This window comes from Panthera uncia (assembly GCF_023721935.1).
Source record: "Panthera uncia isolate 11264 chromosome C1 unlocalized genomic scaffold, Puncia_PCG_1.0 HiC_scaffold_3, whole genome shotgun sequence".
Classification (NCBI taxonomy): domain Eukaryota; kingdom Metazoa; phylum Chordata; class Mammalia; order Carnivora; family Felidae; genus Panthera; species Panthera uncia.
Genome location: NW_026057584.1, coordinates 56,923,270 through 56,940,847, shown reverse-complemented (window position 1 = coordinate 56,940,847; position 17,578 = coordinate 56,923,270).

The window sequence follows — 17,578 nt, the reverse complement described above, 5'->3', positions numbered from 1 at the left end:
CCAAACTGTCAGCCTTTTATCATTGTGCTCCCAAACATACACACTTCGAGGAATGAATAACAAAGAATCATGCTGTGAGAATTATATATAGCATCGCATGTGATGTGTAGGACATAGCCATATTTTCGGTGCTAATTATGAACCAGCAAACGTGGAAAGCTTGAATCCCTCTCTGAGTGTGCTGGGCCCACATTCCACATCCTCTCAGTCCGTATGGCTTCCATGCAAACACCTTCGCCTCCACCTTCTGCTGGCCCGAGGACGGTGACCCCCTTAAGCTCTCAGTAGCACAACTCCAAAGAAAAGGTGCAATTTAATTCTTAGCCTGAAACGCAGCCCATTTGGAAGGACACCGGTCACTAGGGTATTGTTAGTGCCTTGAAATGGCCAAGAGGGATTGCTGACTCTGCGAATATCACTCCAAAGGCAGGAATTCTATTTGAATTACTAACATAACAGATGTTTGCTAGGATCCACCATGCAGTCTGCATACAGTTATGCTAATTTGGCAGCGCTTCTCTTCCAGTTAGCTCTGAGCATTAGAGCACGCAGCTAGTAGGTCCTTCTGTCTAACTAATAATTGCCTATTATTGATATTAATTAACATTTTTTGCACCTTTCCTCGGTTTTGACCCAGTATCTGTTGGTAGTCTAATCACTGTGGCCCATTAAAAGTCAAAATACAGGGGCCTAGAGTAGTCACGAGCCATTTATCAAAAAGCAAACAAGGCCAATTAAACAGGCAGCCAGACAGTTGTCTTGATTTGCCGCTGACTGTTTCTTGATCACCATTATAAATTGCTAATAGGGCAGAAAGCGCTAAGCAGGGAGCATCTGTGGGGGGCTGGTTATTGCTCACTCCCCGCCTGGTGACAGGTGAGAGAGAGGCTAGTGATGGTCTTATTGATGTGAACTGCCCATCAGTTGGTAGTTATTGTTAAAGTTCATGATGCTACAGCTGATCCCGTCCTGCTGAGAGTCAATCAAATTAATTAGAGCTAGAAATGCTTCTTTATTATTTTAGAGCACAGGTACAGAAAGAAGTCCTGTAATTTGGATCCAAAGGCAATGAAGAAAAAAATCTTCGTGTAGTACAGTGTGAAAAAAAATCAGATATTGCTTCTTCCATTATTTATAATAAGGGCTGTGGCTAAAGGTTTTTATAGGCACAGATCAAGAGATCATAATAGAAGCATATTGACAGATTTTTTTCTGCAATACTCCAAGGAACTGGCTGTAGCAGGAAAATATATCAAAACCTTATCATCAGAGCTGAGATCTTCTGTGAAAAATCAATAAAGAGTTATACATGGTTTGAGTTTAAACAGTTCTCTGTAGTCATTTAAACATAGTGCATCTGTACAGATTTTTACCTCTGGAGACCAAGGTAACCTAGCAACCGCAGGGCTTAAACCGATTAACTACAAATGAAGTACTGTACGCCTATCAAAGCAATTGTTCATCGTTGCCTTTGTTGCAGAGACTAAGCTAATTGAACATGATACAGTATGAAGATAATTAACACCCATGAGTTTGTTAATTGCCTGTTAGCATTACAACACAGCTCTCGGTTTCTTTTTAACTGTCTCCTTTGCAGCCTCTCACTTCCCTTAAAATGGTGCAGGACCTGTTTAACTGGCAATGATATCTTGGAGTTTATTAACCCTTTTTAAATTGAAAAAAGAAAAAAAAAAAGTCCCGTCTTAATGAAGCATATTGCGTGTGCTTGTTAAATGCAAGCTCTCACTTTGTCTATTTTCCCAAGACCAGGAATTTGTTTTACAGATACCGTACAAACTATGTTTATTTATTGTGCTAATTTATTTCGAGCAATTTAGCCATTATAAATGCTCTCAAAAAAAAATGGCTTTAGTGTTTCCCTTTATTATTCAGCTGCTCTGCTTTTGAGAGTGAGCGATAAATGTCTTTGAGGGTTGGAATATTAATTGAAGACAGCATCTGGTCAGCAGCTGACCGGCTTCAGTTGTCCTGCCCCAACAGTGTGGGCGAGAAAGAAGCTTTGCTGCTGGTTCTATTTGCCAGGCTCTCAGTTTCCTCAGAGCCATGGACTAAATGAGCCCCCATTTTATCTCTGCTGGATCACTGAATGGATGCCAGAAAATCAATTGGGCAGGAAAATCTGTTAATCTAAAGTGAATTCAATCTAAGGAATCATTTAAAATAAAAATTTCAATCATTACCTTTTCGGAAAAGCACTTTTTATTTCTCGAGTCTGTGTGCACGTGTCATGACAATACCTCGAAAGGCCCTACCACAAGAGTAATTCAAAGTCAATAGAATGGTCTAGCAAAGAACAATTTGCTTTTTGAAAAAAAAAAAAAAATAGGGTGGCTGATTACAAGCTTAAGAGGAAATGGAAAACCCTAATGCCGTGTGGCCAGAAACAATTAACACACTCAGGCCCAGGTTACACATCCAGCACTCAAGATGAGTTTTCTCCCGTTGAGAAGGAACACCTTGGCTGTGTCACAATTGTTTAATGTGGATTTTCCTGGATGATCCTCTGTGTTTTTCATTACTGTGTTGTGGTTAATATTTGCTGGTAAGCCAGTCCCAGGAGGACCACTTCTAGTGCCCAATTACAAGTTCTATCATCAATCATAAATATTATTTATTCAACAAAATGAATTGCTAATTAATAACTGATGAGCATTATGGCCTTGAAGACTATAACGCTATTAATTACGGTTGGCATGAAAGGGGTCTACCTGGCACATTTTCACCACAATTAGCCTCGGAATCTTTCAGGGAATATATCCATTAAAGTAACCAAAGAAAAGGCTGGCTTCTTCTCTCTCCTGCATTAGGACAAACACAGCATTGTCTCTGGTCAGGACCCTACCAAACCCACCCCAGTATCCCAATAATGGTTTTCTATGCACCACGACTTGCACAAGAGACTTGATATGACAAAGAGAGAAGTCCGCCTCGAGGCCCAAAGGTACAGAACATGGCCCCACATGCCTGCCATGCTCCCCCTCAAGTGCTCCGGGGGTGATGAGGCCACAGCATGGAAAATGGAATGTGGCTGCTGGCTTCTTTTCAGACTCAACCGTTGCCTAGCTTGCGTCCTGAGCTCTGGGTGCGGGCACACGGCAGCCAAATCACTTCAGCAGGCAGCTGGCAGGCCAGGCCACTCACATTTAGTTGCAGTCAGAAGGGAATACATCATCGTTCACCTTGAGGACCTTCTGATGAGAGGCTTAGAGAGAAAGTAAGAAATGCCTTCTTAACCAGTGCTGGGGAAGGAAAAAACCGTCGCTTTGAAGAAGAAATACACAAAAAGTAGAATGATGCTGTGAAACCCTTTGAAAGCAGAAAAAATCTACTACCTCTGTGCTCCACGAATCTATCCAATCTCTGCACCCAAAGCCCCTGTAGGTGCTGAGTAAATATGGATGGATGATAAAGCATTGCAAAGACTTTAAAAGTGAAAAGACTAATAGAAGGGAAAAATTCTTTTTTTTTCCCCCTCCTGACTGTGCCTACGGTCTCCAGAAGGCAAAAAGCTTGTTAAGTAGTTACTTGGAGAATTCTGTAGGTTAGACAATCATTTCAGATTTAGCGCTGGACGGATTCGGGAGAATAAACTATCTGCATGGATCAAATTAATTGTGGAATCAGAAAACTATTCTCTTTGTGCTGGGTAATCAGAACAGCAACTTTGTCATTATTTCCGTCAAAAATGTTTGCCGGTTCAAATTGTGCAAATATCCTCCCCTATCATTCCGCCAAACTGCATAGAACACAGCGCCATTTTTGTCGGTAGGTACATGCGTCCTGGATGGTGGGGGAAGGGGAGAGGGGTGGGAGAGAAAAGAACAGGGGCATCCCACCTCCAGATGGCATGATTGTTGGTGTACATTATTTTTATCTTTGCAAAATCAAGAGTTAGAAATGTCAGTACAGTGGGGGCACCTGGGTGGTTCAGTCGGTCGAGCGTCCAACTTCAGCTCCGGCCATGATCTTGCAGTTCATGAGTTTGAGCCCCACATCGGGCTCACTGCTCTCAGACTGTCAGCGCAGAGCCTGCTTCAGACCCTCCGTCCCCCTCTTTCTGGCCCTCCCCTGCTTGCACTCTCCCCCCAAATAAATAAATATTAAAAAAAAGAAACTTCAGGAAAGTGAAGGAAATGATCACAAAACAGCCCGATTAGGCAAACGTTCCTCTGAGTTGCCCCCTCATTTCTCCTTCTGTAGAGATACAGACACGTCAGTGCACACAGTCGGGAAGGGCTGGCCAGCATTCAGGCTAGTAAGGTGGTAAATTATTAGTGTTTTAGGATCGAAAAGGGAACTACATCCACAATGGCCCGCACACAGAGGCCACTTGCTTGACCCTGATTCATGGAAACAGCAGTGGAAACCTTAATGGAGAGCAAAAGGGAGTAAGGAGTTTTCAGTGGGGGGGTGGAGAGGAAGAGTGAAAAGTGGGCAGGCAGGAAAACTTAGACTGAATCTGACTCCACCACTGTCTACATTGAACAAATCACTTAATATAGTTGAGTCTCAGTTTCCACTTTCATAAAATGGGACTACTAATACTCATTCTGCTTATCTTAACACTCTTACGGATTCATAGAGAGGATCCAGCAAACAATGCCTTTGTGGCTTTAGTTTTGCAAGCGCTCTGGAAACTACTGAGACACTCTAGCAACGTGAAGATTCCTAATAATTACGTTTGTTTGCTCCCAGCCCATATCAACCCAGTTACCTCGAACAAACCGGTCAGCCAGGCTCCAAAGGTCATAGAAGGGAGAATTTTCAGCAGACCCTACATCTGAGAACTTAAGAGTGAATGGACACTTAGAGGCCCTCAAAGCTTGTGTGAAGAGGAATCGTGTTTTCTGATGTGAAAAATCAGGCAAAGACCGCCCTTTCTGGCGATGCCACCCAAGACTGCTCCCACAGCAAACTCAGACTTTAACCTCACATTAATCTCAGGAGGAAGTGGACAATGCTCATACTCTGGGAGGTCTGGCATGGGGCCTAGAAACCTGCACTTTCAACCGGAGCGTGGGTCCCACTGAGGCAGGTAGCAGCCAACTACCAAATGAGACACCCAGCTCTACCCGCTGGAGCAGAGCATACCCCCAGCACGCGCTTTTTGTCAGTTCCCCAGGATGGTTGCGAACAGACCTGAACCAGGCGATGGCTTCCTGGGGGTCAAGGGAAACACGAAGGAGCATTAGTCTCAGTTTTCAGTAAGATCAGGCCTGATTCAAGAAGATATTTGCTCCTAGACTACACAGGAAACAGATTTAGAACTATTCTTCATGGATAGTTAGATAGATAGATAGATAGATAGATAGATCGATCAAGGAAATAGAGATCACGCTCCTGAAACCTCTTGGGGAAAGAAATTAAAAACCCTAAGCCAACTTCACAAATATGTAGTTACACACTTTCTTCTTTCTCTGGGAGGGAAATTGTTCTGCAGCCTTATTCCCGCAGACGCTTAAGACTAACTTTCTGCGCTTTGCCTCTCATTTCTCTCAACAAATGGACAACAAACGTAGGCGGCATGGGGACATCAGAAACGTTCCTTTTTGAAATAGGACCATTTGGGGTCTCAACCTCAAGGTAAATCTGAACGTGTTGTTGATACCCTGCTCCCCCCAGCCCCTCTCAGGAGAAATCAGCTCTCTGCTGAGTGGAGGCCTCCAAATTCAAACACACATTAACATCAAGACTATTCCTCCCGAATAGACAAACTGTGATCTTCTTACACTAGGAACTTCTCGAAAACGGGCCCTAGAGACAAAACAGGGTTTCTTTGAGGAAGAAAGAAGCCCCGTGTCCTTCACCCAGACGGACAACTATGTATGTGACAGTGTAAGACCCTGGACTGTGGCAGGGAAATACTCCTTTCTCATCAAATGAAACATTTCATTCAATACTTTATACACTCAATGTTTCATACAGCGTTCCTCCCGACTATGTCCCGTGAAATATGAGCTCTGAAGAGATATTTACGACAAAGGCTGTTCTGAGGACACTTGAGTGTGGAGAATACTGCAGGACTTCTCAGGGCTTTCGTGATGCCGATGAGCTTTGCAACTCTTCAAGAGAGTCTGTAGTAATCAGCACTTCCCAAATAGCTTGGGTCACAGAACCTTTTGAGGAAGCCTGAGCAGAGAAGATATCTAATTCAGTGAAACACAACTGGAGAAATCCTTCCTCATAGGAAATGTGCATGCATTGCTTCATATAATCCTTTCAGCAAACCCACCGAACCAGAGATGATCATCATTACCATTTTGAAGAAGTGAAAAGTAAGGTTCAAGAGACTTCCATCTCCAGGAGTCCAGAAATTAAAACTCAGTGAATCCCAAGTAAGTTAAGTAAAAATAAATCCTCCCTTAGACACACTACAGTCAAACGATAGATCAAAGACAAAAGGAAGATCTGAAAGTAGGACAAAGGGAAAAGGCAGGTTACCTTCAAGCAAGCGACAGTTCGTTTGACAGTTAAACTTGCAATAACAGCAATGGAAACCAGAAAACAGTAGAATACCTTCAGGAGCTGAAGAGAAAAATTATAAATTCCATACTCATGAAAATTTTTTTTTTAGAACAAAGCAAAATGAAGACATTCATTCAACAGACTCTGTCCAAAGGCATTTGCAAGAATATAATTCAGGCAGAAGGGAGCTGATCCCAGACACAAAACGAAATTATCAGCAAGTAAAATGGAAAACATATGAGTAAGTCTAAAACAAACATTGGCCATGGACCCTTAACCTAAGTGAGATTCACTGGGAAACGAAGGCAAAATGGTAGTTTTCCAGACACCAGTCAGGTGACTAATAGTTCAGTTGTTCCTGTTTCATTGTTCTTCATTGTTAGGTGTAGATGGTAGGGGAAAAAAAAAAACCCCTTCCTTTGCTGCTCAGGACCAGTGACAATATTGATCCTCTCAGAAAGAACCTCTGCTTAGTCTAAGTTGTCTAGGGAAAGTGACTTACCATAATACAAAATCTTCCCTGGAAGTAAGAATGATGCCCCCTTCCCCAACCCCCAGCATCTCTTCGGATTTTCAAGCTACATTGTATCTTATGGATAAGACAGATCTGTTATGAAGTTGGATAAGCTATAATCAATGTCACCAGAAAATCGCAAAAGCATTTGCCCAGAATATAAGGATTTCGCCTCTCTTTTCCCTCAGTAGAAGTCATGGGTAATGACACTTAGAGAAAAATGTTCCAGTGCAGGGACCATTTTTCTGCCTTAACAGGCTTCATCTTCTAGTAAATACACACTGAGCCAAGCCTGGAGAATGAAATGCTTACCAGGAGATGATCTCTCCCAGCCAAATTCCCACAAGGACAGAGAGTGAGCCCCTAGAAACACACTTCCGGGGAGATCCAGCATGAAGCACCAGCCAGTCCATCCTGAGAACACAGATCAGCCTCAACCCTGTGCCTCAACAGGCAGCCTAGAAGCCCAGCCTTGGGATTCTTAACCTATTTGGGGTCATTGATTTCCCTAGAAAAGGAACAAATACTACATTTTCCCCACTCATCAGGGGAACACAAACAAATAAACAAACAAACGTACAAGAACAGGCACACTAACTTGCTCACTAATCCGGGACATCTGGCCTCTGACAAAAACCACTGCTCGAGTCTTAGTCTCTCATAGGACTTTTCGTAAGCACCTGGTGCACTTTGTAGAGAGGAAGCAAGTACTTGAGAGCATGGGCTCCAGGGTCAGGCTCTCAGTTGGAACTCTGGCCTCACCACTGACCTTAGGCAAGCCTGACTGTGCCTCAGTTTCCTTATCCAAATGGGGATAATAAATAGTACCTGCATCATAAGAATGTTACTAGGATTGAGTGAGCTCATGCAAAGTGTTTACATGAGTGCCTGTCACATATTAACATTTGTTATTGTGATTGATCGTTCGTTATTCTCCTCTTATGAAGGTTGCTTAGTATCTTTTCTTGACCAGGCAGCCTCTTTGCATAGGCCAGACCCTCACATTTTCCAGGACAGCATTCTAGAGATATCTTGTCCTGAATGATCTCTTCCCTTCATTTTCTTATCTGGCCTTTTCGGCTTCTGCAACAACTTATTTTTGTCAAGTCCCAGAGCAGTGTCACTCCTTACTGTTACCAGATTCAGAAAAACTCTCAAGGTCTCTTTCGACTCAGTCCATCTTTCCCTGAGTTTGGGGGTTGCTGCTGGAAATTGGTATTTGCCCTTACCTCCCAAGCTCAATGTCTGTGAGAGTTATAATGTGTCGCTCTGGGTAGCTGGCTCGCTACTTCTTAATCTGTTCCCCCAGCCTGGGTCTAGTTGTTGAACCAGCTGGTCTCCTCATAGTTCGTTGGCCTGAGTTACCCTCTTTTCCAAACAAAACCCCCTGCATCAGTGATCCGTGGACAGACTCCAGTAGGCACCCCCAGGCCAGCACTGTAGACCCAAGACCCAGGGAACATAACATGAGTGTCATCATGTTCCCTTGACAATGGCAGAGGCCCACTCTGGCTGAGTCAGGAGGAAATGCATTTTGACATTGGAGCTGTCCCTACCTCCCGCTGGCCCCTCTCCTTCATCTCAGGTCTTCCTCCAAACCTACCATCCAATTCACACCCTACAAACTCACAAAAACTGAGAAGTTTCCTCTCTTGAGGGCTTTACATTTTAGTGAGAGATTTTGAGAAGAGAGCCAAAGACAAGAATTCCCAGTGGAGGCTTTCCAGACATCAATTTTTCTTCAGAGTGGGATGGGGCGGCTCTCATGGCTGCCAGAGTAGATGGATGCCCACCCCACCTATCCACTAGGCTGTCCCTGGCCACAGACCCAACACATTTCTAGGCACACAGTTGGTTCTAAGCAAACATCTGTTGAATTTGTTGAATTAAAAAGCTACGATTGTAAATAACATGAAAATACCCCAAATAAATGGTTCACTTGTGCCCTGGGCACAGTTGAGCCATACATTAGATGAAAAGCCTCTGTATGGTAAGGAAGAGAACTAACTCGTATGAGAGGTCCTATCCTATATCAGATAGTTCATTTATTTTGTTTCATTTCATCTTTTCTACAATTCCATAGGACTGTACTATTATTACCCTGACTGTCCAGGAGACAGTCTCCAGGAGATTACGTAACTTAGAAAGGCATAATGGAGTAAAAATGTGATGGTTTTTTATGGCTTTTTAGCTTCAAACTTTTTTCCTAAAAATTCTTAATTATCAAACAGATAACAGTAGAACTTTTCCCAAAGGAGGGACTGGGGTCCCATAACCACCCAGCAGCCCTCACTCACCTACTCCTGAAGAAACTCCGACCCTGAAGAAAACTATTAGAAGCCCCTGGATTCAGAGCCAGACGCACCAGCCTTTGAATCCTAGCTCCACTGTCCATGACCCATAAGGACTAATGTTTCTCTGGCTTTCTGTCTACCTCCAACAGAGCAGGGCTGTCGTGAGGACTGCCTAAAGTATCACACATACTGATCACACCCAGCAACTGGCAGTCATGTGACTTGCTTCTGTTTGCATGCGGTAGAGGCCAGATTCAGCCCCAGGTTCACGATGTCCGAGTCCAAGAAAGAAAGAACACTGGTAAAAGCACACGGGCAAAGCGCAAATTTTCAGAGGGAAGCACTGGCCCCATAGTTCCACAGAATGCTAAAACTCCCCAGCATCAAACACAGCCATCTCCCAGGGGAATCGGTTCAGTGTGGGCAGGGCTGGTGGAAAAACAAAGGTGGGATCCCGGGAAGCACATTTGACTGGTGAAGCATTGTTTAGCCTATCTTGAAAGATGGTTTCAAGAATGCGCGATGCCTGAAATTTCCTCGGGTCTGGAGTTTCTTTAATCAGTCTGCAAACGTGATAAATGTGTCAATGTTTTGTAATAAATGTGAAGACGCTCCTAAGACAAGGGTATAAGGAAGCTTTGAAAGTTACACCCCTCCACCCACTGTAGCAGCTGAACCTTCCTGGTCAGCCACCAAGAAGAGAAGGCACAGCAGATCTGGGATGTCCTTTAACCGTGTCCTGCTCCATTGGAGCAAGCAGTCCCCATCCTCTGTCCCCTAGCCTCCACCACTGCAGAGAGATCAGTGGGACCCAAGACTGGGCTCAGGGACAAGGTAAGGTGAGAAAGAGGCACACCTGCAGGTTATTACTCTGAACTGCAAATTTGAAGAAAATGGTAGGAAGGGAAGTGAACTGAGACAGGCTAGTTCCTAAGCAAGGTGAACAGAGTCGAGCAACAGTCTTTCCTGTCAAGACAGTTCACAACTTATTAACTGTCTCTGAACCCACTCTATTTTTTTATGTTTATTTTGAGAGAGAGTGAGAGCGAGTGAGCGAGAGAGAAAGAACACGCGTACACGAGTGGGGGAAGGGCAGAGAAAGAAAAGAGAGAGAATCCCAAGCAGGCTCCACGCTACCTGCACATAGCCTGACTCAGGACTCCACCCCACGAGCTGGGATCGTGACCTGAGGGATCATGACCTGAGGGATCATGACCTGAGCCGAAATCAAGAGTTGGACGCTCAACCGACTGAGCCACCCACATGCCCCAATCCACACTATTTCTTAAGATACGATTTCATATAGCTTCATTATAAGAAATAACACTATCCTAATCGGTATTTTTCTTTACTAAGAAGAACTGTCAAATGGTGGCTCATTTCTTCACGTGAACGGGGCCATTAGTGAAGCCTCACAGATGGAACAAGAGACTCAGATTACATGTAAGAAGGTAAGCGGTTTATACTTGAATTGTTCTACTGCTATCTTTCGAACTATGCACTGACCACTCAAACTACATTCAAATAACTTCAGACTGGAGTTCCTTCTCCTTCCCTCCAAAGTGCCCTTTGCTCATTGTGGTAGACAGAAGAGTGGCCCCCCAAAGAGGCCCAAAGATGTCTTTCTCAGTCCTTGGTACCTGTAAATATGACCCTTACGTGCAAAAGAGATGTTGCCGCTGTGATTAAATTAAATGTTTGGAGATGGAGAAATTATCCTGGCTCATCCAGGAGGGCCCGATGTAATCACAAGGGTCCTCCTAAGTAAGAGAGGGAGGCAAGAAAGTCAGAGTCAGAAAGGGAATGATAGAAGCAAGGTGCAAGGTAGGGGGAGGGGCAACTGCCAGCATTGAAAACGGAGGAAAGGGCCATGAGCCAAGGGATGCAGGGAGCTTCTAGGAATTGGAAATGAATTCTTCCCTAGAGCTTCCAGAAGGAACACGCCTTGCCAACAATATGATTTTAGCCCAAGGAGATCCATCACAAACTTCAGACCTCCGGAGTCGTGTTGTTTTAAGCCACCTAACCTGTGACAATTTGTGACCACAGCAATAGGGAACTAATACATTCACATATTATCTCCCTTCCTGTGTCACATCCCATCTCCTCTCCACATACACCCTGTGGCCTCCCCTGCTTGAAGCATCAGTTTTTCCAAGAAGTCTTCCTTTCGAACTCCCGCTCTTATGCCCCAAAAGAGACACAGTGCCTCTCTCAGTTCTGACCTGTAGCAGACATTTGTCACACTGGATCATAATTGACTGCCGGTTTGTCCATCTCTCCCACCAGACAATGAACTTCTATAGGGCAAGAACAGGGTCTTGGTATTTCTTTTTATCCCCTGCTCTTGGCAAAGCACAGACCCTCAAAAAAGATCTCTTAAGTGAATAACTGCTCTTGCCAAAGTGTTGAGCAGTCCACCTTCTCCTGAAAACAAACGATAGCCATTTTCATCTGAGATGGTCAACATCTATGAAATGAATAAACAAATGAAAAAAAGGCCATTGAGTCACGGTGGCTCCACCCATGAACCACGCCAGGGAACAATAATACTGGGCTGAACAGTATTTCAAACAGCTCTGTCTCCCCAGGACCAGATGACCAGCTTCCTTCTGGGCCGTCTTCTTAAAGGCATCTCAACAGTGACGACCAGGTTGAGTACAGATTGGCTAAATGTTAACTTTGCTTAGATAACCTTGTTCTAGGTTATTCTCTACACGGTAATAGTGCCAGAAAAGACAGTATGTATCATTTAAGGAGCTTGAAATTTTTATCTGGATTAATCAAAGAAAAAACTTATGAAGGCAATGCAGCTATTTTTCTGAAGGAATGGGGGGAAAGTGCCTCATTGAGGGATATAAAATTCTGAAGGGAACAGAAGCAAGATTTTACAAGACTATTTGAGGTAATGTCAAGTACAAGAACAAAAGAACATAAACTAAGGCTCAGAAAGGGTCAGACCCTCAAGGAATTTAGGCAGAATTTCTTTAGACATAGAGAAGGAAGTTTATAGAGTAAAAAACAGGGTTGAAATGGGGGATAGGCTGTTGTAAATATATTTGAAGCCGTTAGACCAAAATTGTTCCCTGAGTTATACTCAAATCATAGATCATGGCTTCTAATTCCTCAGAACACAGCAACTTGAGTTGAGTAATGGGATCTCTGGGTTGGTGTCATTTTTATCTTCTTTTTAACTTCCTTTAAATCAGTCCTTTAATTTAGCCACTTGGCTGGCCCGCAGGCTATATAATCCAGCAGCCCTGCCCTCCAAGGTTACCACACCGCATCTTGGTCTCACAGATGAGAAAACCAAGACCTGGAGATTAACCTGTTTGCAGTTGAATAGATGGTGAGTCCCTGACTGGGAAAACTGGAAATCAGAGCTATTATACCACAAAGGTGCTGCTTATTGAATTGAACCCTAAGTTAGTGATTCTTCTTTTCCATCTCAGACATGATGCCCATGTGATGAATTCCCATTGGCTCCAGAGACCATTGTTCTTTTTTTTTTTTTTTTTTTGGAGGGGGCGGGGGGGGGGACAAGTGGGTGGGGGGTGTAGGGGGATGGAGGGAGGGAGCACGGGAGGGAGGGAGGGAGAGAGAGAGAGAGAGAGAGGGAGAGAGAGAGGGAGAGAGAGAGAGAGAGAGAGGGGGAGAGAGAGAGAGAGAGAGAGAAAGAAGTGGGACTCACCCAAGGCTCGTGATTTTACCCAAATCGGGGCTCATGGTCACTCAAAGCAGAGCTCGAGCTCACACGGTGTGGGACTCGAACTCACCAACTGTGAAATCATGACCTAAGCCAAAGTCAGATAGATGCTTAATGACTGAGCCACTCAGGTGCCCGCGACCATTGTTCTTATTACTCATCGACCACATGCAAACTCCATTATTGCAAAAGATGCCAATTATTGTCTGTGCCGTTTCCTTGGCACTTAGTCTTGTTAAATGGTTCAGTCAGTTGTGTGATGCATTCAGTGGAGAAAGAAATCGTTCCCAGAAGGAAGTGAGGCTTGAAGTAGCAGTAGGAGGATGGGTGGAAGTTGAACAGGCACAGAGCAGGAAAGGAGAGTGCAAGAAGGTCCTGAGGTGCACAATGGTATGTGGGCCCCATGTGTCCCCAGCAGAGGTCTTATGTAAGGGAGAGGTCAGCAACCTCCCATACAGGACAGGTCAGGAACGGAAGCCGGCTCAGCACCAGACCAGACCAGGTCCAAGTGAACAGTCCTTTGGAGGGGCACTCCAGATCAAATGAACGCCACTTAGGGCAAGTGACTGTCACAGAAAGTCACGGACAGCAAAGTAGCATGGATCGAGGTGGCTGAAGTCAGACCAAGGATCAAGCAATCAGCTAAGGGACCCTATCCTTCTGCTCTGTGAAAGGAAGAGACTGACTCTAGTGTTTTTAAATGTACATTAAAATAAAAAATGAAACATGTTTTTCTGTCAGACCGGCACAAAAATTCGTAAAGTATGTAATGTCTGTAAGGTTGCTGCAAAGCAGAAATTCTCATGTTCGCTGATGGGGACATAAATTAGACAAACTTTCTGCAATTAATCGCAATTAATTCATTTATTTAACGATTATTGGTTGAGCACCGACATAGTCACTGGACACATACTTCTAAAAGAAATCTTGCCTTCTGTTCACCCTCCTCTTCCCCAACTGTCTTCTGCTGCCATCTGGTTTCCCAGAGCGTCTCATCACTGGTGATATACCCAGACCTCCCACTCTAGATAACGGTCCAGGATGCAGACCTATGCCTCCGTCTTGTTTCCATTTCAAACAAGCCTGTTTGGTGCCCCATTCTACAAGGACCCTGCATTCAGCTAGCTCCACTTAGTAAAGGACAGCGAGTAACATCAAAACACATGTAAACTGAGGAAATTCAACTATAAGAACAAAACTGAATATTTCTCATTTAACTTGAATCCTAAGCACAAGTCAAATATCTTGTCTGGTCTTCACGTGAAAACAACCATCTATTCCACCTCTGAGGTAGAACCGTGTGGTCTCATTACATATGCACAAAATCATATGTAGTGGGATGATGGACAAGTTGATGGTGATTTTGACCACACTGAACTTTCCCCTTACTCATTGACCTTAGAACCTAACCCTGCCCCCAAGAAATGCCTCTAACTCGAGCTCAACCCACTGATGCTGAAGAGCTAATGGCTGATAATCAATTCATGTGTCCCCTATGCAGATATTTGCATTGTAAAAGAGGACATTTGGAGAAGCAATGCTTTATGCAGAAGGAATAACACTATTGCGGGTACAATATTCATTAAGGAGGGACCTTTTAGCCAGTCTCCTGCTTGTACAACAGGACTTGAATTCTGCCTTCTTCAGATTTATTAGAAGGAACTGGACTGGTCCAACAAAGTGGTTCACAGTATCTTGGATGTCCCTATGTACATTGCATATGGTTTCAGAATATCGCCATCAGTGTATGACTCAACGAATCAAATCAACACTTCATGAGTATCTAATAGAAACCTTTCTGTATAAGTACTTTCCGATATATAATCTCATTCGGCGTACACAGTCACTTTGTGGGGTAGGTTTTGTACTTATTTTTACAGATGAGGAAAGGGAGGCTTAAAAAACCATTGAACTGTACTGTGGGTAAAGCAAAGATTTGAATTCAAAGCGGACTGACCACTGAGGCCGATTGCAATGGGACAGTGCTCCTAGATGATCTGCCTGTGGACTTTTAATACCACCTACAACCTTTTGATTTGGGCTGGAAAGTTCCCAAGTTCCTTTTGTCATCCCTGTAGCAGACTAATAAATCTTTACATCTCTGTATCACTTAGCCATTTGAGAAGTGCTTGTAATTTATTATCTCAGTTGACTATCAAAATGTCATGGGGCAACAGAGCAAATATTATTACCCTCAGTTTTATAAAGAAGTTGATGACCAGAGAGGTTAAGAACTGATTCATTTCACTGGGTCGGGAAAAAGTGGATAACTTCATCACTGAGACTTATGGGAAAGTAAGTCTGGGACACCCTACAACACCACACGGACCAGGCTGAGGATTTTCATCCACGTCCCCAAGCAGCCACCCTGTAGAAAAGCCAACAGAACTGTGTCTACCTATGGCACCAAAAACAGGGGCCAAGGTCTGCTTTGAGGAGCCTATGTCTGCCTCCTTAGGAAACTATTTCTGGCTCATGCTGAACAGATTAGAACATTCCAAACTCATACCAGGACTTGAGTCAGAATCCAAAATACTTCTTTTCAATTTCCATAATGTTTTTTTTCCTTTCTAAAATTGCTCATTTAATTAAAAATCTGCCTGTTCCTATCCCTTTCTCAGTTACGTTCCAAAGTACAAAAACTACATCAGGCTAAAAATTTCTGTGCTTGTTCTCCAAACTGCAACAAGCTTGCATCCCTCCCCAATTTCAGATTTCTCAAGTATATCTATGCTTGTAAAGACTTTACTCATGCTTAAGGAGAGATTAGACGGTATTTGGCCAGAGATCCAAAAACATACAAATTCCATCTTCTCCACAGGGACCCCAAGACGGAAAACACACAAGGAGAAATAGCAGAAGTGAAACGAAATACCACTTTCTTATTAGCCAGATGTGAATATCTTAGATGAATCCTATTTCCCATACACTGGTGTGGACCATAGGGAAATCCCACTGACCATTATTCTGTATTTATATTCCAGAGGTAATAGTGACAACCTTGGATTTCATCCCTGGAAATTTTCCCTCTGTTGACCTGCCAACACATACCAAATCATATCTTCAGAGGCCACAAAAACTGAAATTCAACAAAGGGAACACAATGGAGTTACCACCGAGCTACATTTATGCTCCGTCCAGGCCTCTCCACCCTGTCGGCAGCTTCAGATGATGTACAACTACAAAGCCATCAACAAACTCAGCAGAGAGCAGAGAAAACTTTTACCACAAGATACGAATGAGCACGCCTAATAGCAGATTCCCCCTAACGAAATGGAAGCCTGAGGGGTGAAATGCAAAGTCAGGTGTATGAGTGAGACCCACAAACCCTCCAGCACCACAGGGCTGGAAATGCCAGTCCAAGATTTAAACAGATGGAAAGCGCCTCTTCTGTCCTTGAGAGGACAGATACACGTAATAAAAAGGAATGCGATGCCTGCTTTTTAAATTTCTCGTCTCCGTCACTTCTCAGCCATCTATTTCCTAAATGTTACAGGAACTTAATGCTACAATAATTCAATATGCAGGAAGATGTAGTCAGCCCTGAATACCCAAGACCCAGTAATTGAAGCATATACCACTGAGGTTTTTAGTTATTGGTTTGAATGTTCTTTTGTGGCCACTCTTCTATGGAGTTTGAAACTTTTCCAACCCCTATCTTGCTAATTCCATGCATTAAAAACTGAAATGCATCCAAATTTCATTTCCAAAGAAATATGTTGTACCAAGAATGATTATTATATTAAAACCTGGAAGCACATAAGCTAGAGCCTGAGATATTTAAATTATCCTTTTTAAAAAGTATGTAATAACATTTTCCCTGTTGCCCTGATATCCTACAGAATCACAATGATAGGAAGCAAACCCAGGAAATTGGGTGTATTTCTTAGGTTACTTTGAATAGGACTCATTTTGAATGACTCCTAATGGAATCTTTGACTTAGAGAAGGCACTCTGAGGTCGCAAACTGGTTGCCCACAGATGTGTTTCGTTTGGTCAGCGCAGGGATGTTGCCTTTTTTAAAAATGCGTTGCCAACATTTAAAGATCAGGAAACTTCTCAGAAGAAATGTAGGATCCTTGTCTTACCTTTTAAAATCAGAAGGTCTGGCCATGCCTTGCAGTATTCCCACATGCCCGAAATCAGCCGGAGGGGGAGAAGACCGCTCCTGCAGACAGACAAAGGGGTTCTAGGCGCCCCCTGCCCTCACCACTTGGCCCCAACCCAGTCAGTGACTATCATCTGTGATAAAGCTTGACTTTGGACTTTCATCCCATGCTTTGCAGCCTCGCCAGAAAAATCTTTTTTCAAAAAAGGTGGGAGGGGAGGCGCCTGGGTGGTTTAGTCAGTTCCGCAACCCGGCTCTTGATTTCAGCTCGGGTCACGATCTCACAATTCGTGAGTTTGAGCCCCACATCGGGCTCTGTGCTTACCGTGCGGAACCTGCTGGGATTCTCTGTCTCCCTCTCTCTCTGCCTCTCCCTCACTTTCTCTCTCTCTCTCTCTCTCTCTCTCTCTCTCTCTCTCTCTCTCTCTCTCCCTCCCCCCTCTCTCTCCTCTCCCTCCCTCAAAAATAAA